Genomic DNA, 3023 nt, shown 5'->3' with positions numbered 1-3023 from the left:
GGCAAGTTACTGCCTTGTTTAATTTGCTAAAGGAACAGGGCTTCTCCCTGAGTAGTTTTGTATTTTAGGTCGCGTGCAGAAAATACACACGAGTTTATAAAAATAATTTTCACAGTGTCATAGAAAGTAAATAAGATGAAGAAGCCATCATGGACAATACAGAGTTTTCATTCTGGCCATTCTGCACCCAAATATGGAGCCGATTGCCTTCCTTATTAGTGGAAAGGACAAGAGAGCCGCCTGTCCTGGATCACAGGATCACTGTTCCCTTTGTCAACTGTGTTTGTAAAAGTCCCTGTGTTCGTAAGGACTTCACGTGATACAGTGAACAGGTCTACCTGAACCTCATCATCGAAGGGGTGGCAGAAGGAATGAGGGAACTCTGTGGTTTATTTTTGTTTTGTTTTGTTTTGTTTTAAGTTCTGGATTTCTCCTTTTCTTTGGCTTTCACAGGTTAAAACACGCACACTTAATTTTATACTAAAGCTGAACATTTCAAACTGATGTCTAAGCTACTAATGAAATCTGACATCAGGCTGAGTAAATATCAAAGAAATATTCCCCTTGTATTTAAGCTACCAACTGTGTAAAGGCAACTCGAACCCCTGACCATCTTCAGAGTTCTCTGGTCTATAAAAGCAAGCCTCCTCAACTCCCAACATTTTATAAGAATTAAGTAATAAAAATATTTTCTTAAAAAATGAAAATCCAAACAAGTAAATAGAAAATTAAAGTTCCTTCTAGATATTCTAGAAAGTTCTGTGTGTATCGAGCACTCGAGAGCAACGCAAGGAAAGCGTTGTTTTCGTTAATGGGAGAGTAACAAAGATTTACGATATAACTTTACTAGGTCAAAGTCAACCCGGGCAGCCCTCTAGCCAACAGCCCTGTTTTTAAGTGTCATTTGAGATGATATTGGAAGTTTTTGCCTGATCAGACTAAACCACCTGTCTGTTACACAAAGGAAAATCCCAGCAGCCACTTCTTTCTTGAATTTGCCTCATCCTTGATGTCTTAGGCTCAACTCCCAGTTTTACGAGGAAAGAGGTGGATGTGGGGCACAGGATGAACACTTAAAACCAGCAGCGAAAGCACAGCCCCTAAGAAAGAGCTGCTGTGCCCCTGGGAGGAACATACAGAACGGGGTGGTTCCCATGCCCTTCCTGTGATCAGCTCTCACACGGCAAGCTACCCTGGAATGCTTTCCAAGGAGTGAGAGGTTACTGTCTTTGAGGTCTCTGCTCTGCCTGTGACATAATGGTGTCCAAACCTTGGCCAGAGCTTTGGTACATTTGTTGTTGTTTATACATGCCTGCCTGGTTAAAATACAATTTGCAGACGACGCTGCAATCCCATCACCCCTTGCGACCCAGGTACTGCCCATGGCGCAGCCATGGTCACCGCTTTGGCTGCGTGTACGGAGCCCAGCTGGAGCCGGGCATGTGGATCTACTATGGAGGACCCCACAGTAAGGGCTCTAGCTCTCTCCGGAGGATGATTCAGGAGGTCCCTGCAGGTGCCATACAGGGAAACGAACCCCATGAAGAGATAAGAATGAAAACCCGGTGCAGATTGACTTCATCAACTTGGATCTGACTTGGGAGTCTAATGACAGAGGTTTGATTCCCAATGTATTTAAGCTCAGTATAATTTGGGAGAAAAAAAGTTTCTGGTGTAATGCAATCCCCATTGCACAAGGAAGCGTAATTACATTGAAACTCAACTCAGGGTATGTGTCATTTCCTTCTAGAAGATGGGTTCTATAGATAGGCTACCTAGACTAGCTTAAGGGCCTGGCCTGGTCTCCATCATATAGATACCGTAAAGGTCATCTGGGCTATTAGCCACCTCTAGTCCTGGCTGTGGAAGCTTGGGGGAGCCTCTGGCTATATGGGTCATTTAGATTACTAGTCATCTCCAATCCTGGTTGTAAGAGCTTGATATGCCTGGCCTAACAGATAACACAGATCACCAGGCTATTAACCACTTCCAATTCTCAACTTTCAGGATGGAGGAACAGGTTTTTTGTCTTTCCCATTGGAAAGATAACCCTGTGTGCTTAACATTCCTGGTTTCTCTGGATGCCTGTGGGCCCAAGGACCTTCGGGGCTGTGCACCCCATGGATGATGAGCAGTACCCACGGTCACGCGCATCTCTCTGCCGCAAAGCAAGCATCCGGTATCTGGCCTTGTACATCGACCTCTACAACAGCAGAGGCTTGGTGATCAAAGGAAACCGCATCTTTGGACCACGCACACTCCTCCCACAGCTGGTGGCCCAGTGGAACGTGGGATCCTATTAGGATGTCACTAAAGAGAGCGTTTCTGCTTTCCGGATGCTGGAGCCCAGGACAGTCAGCACCGGAAACAAGACGGAGCAGCTGCAATCCCAAACACTATGGGCCATGAGGCTGCAGGCATGGCTGTGGAAGTGCAGGACACGCCCACTGCTTGTGCCTCTTTCAGCTTCCAGTGTCATGAAGGTCAAGTGACAGGAGCTGTCCTCATTCCCCTCCTGGAGAGACTATACTCTCCTCTTTGGGTCAAGCTGCAGAATGAAACGCCAGGAACTGTCAAGGATGGCACTGGCCGCTTTGCAAAGTTTAGGGACTCCCAATGTTTTTACTACACTCTGCCTTTTGGCACTTTCAACACGGGCCATGTTTACGCAGTATAGTAATTTATTATACTTATTATTACTTTTCTTTAAAAAAATATCGCATGAGGACAAGGACTTTTTGTTCGTGGATATAAGAGAACACTGTGTGCTTGGTAGGCTCCCCATACATACTAGGTTCTCAATATGTATTCTCAGTGGTTCTTAACATGTGGATCATGACCCTTTTGGGGTCGCCAAAGATCATCGGGAAAACGTAGATATTTACATTACGACTCATAAAAGTAACAAATTACAGTTACAGTTATGAAGTAGCAACAAAAATAATTTTATAGTTGGGGTCAGCACAACATGAGGCGTCCCAGCATTAGATAGTCACGGCATCAGAAAGGTTGAGAACCATTGT

At 45.0% G+C, this 3023-nt stretch overlaps 1 pseudogene; it reads left to right on the top strand.

The window, feature by feature from the left end:
• The first annotated feature begins 2120 nt into the window (after window positions 1–2120).
• Window positions 2121–2559, top strand: LOC131895358 (NADH dehydrogenase [ubiquinone] 1 alpha subcomplex assembly factor 3-like; annotated as a pseudogene).
• The last annotated feature ends 464 nt before the right edge of the window (window positions 2560–3023 follow it).

Source organism: Peromyscus eremicus, chromosome 18 (assembly GCF_949786415.1).
Source record: "Peromyscus eremicus chromosome 18, PerEre_H2_v1, whole genome shotgun sequence".
Lineage (NCBI taxonomy): Eukaryota > Metazoa > Chordata > Mammalia > Rodentia > Cricetidae > Peromyscus > Peromyscus eremicus.
The sequence above is the reverse complement of the archived record's forward strand: the minus strand, read 5'-3'. Positions and strand labels throughout refer to the sequence as shown.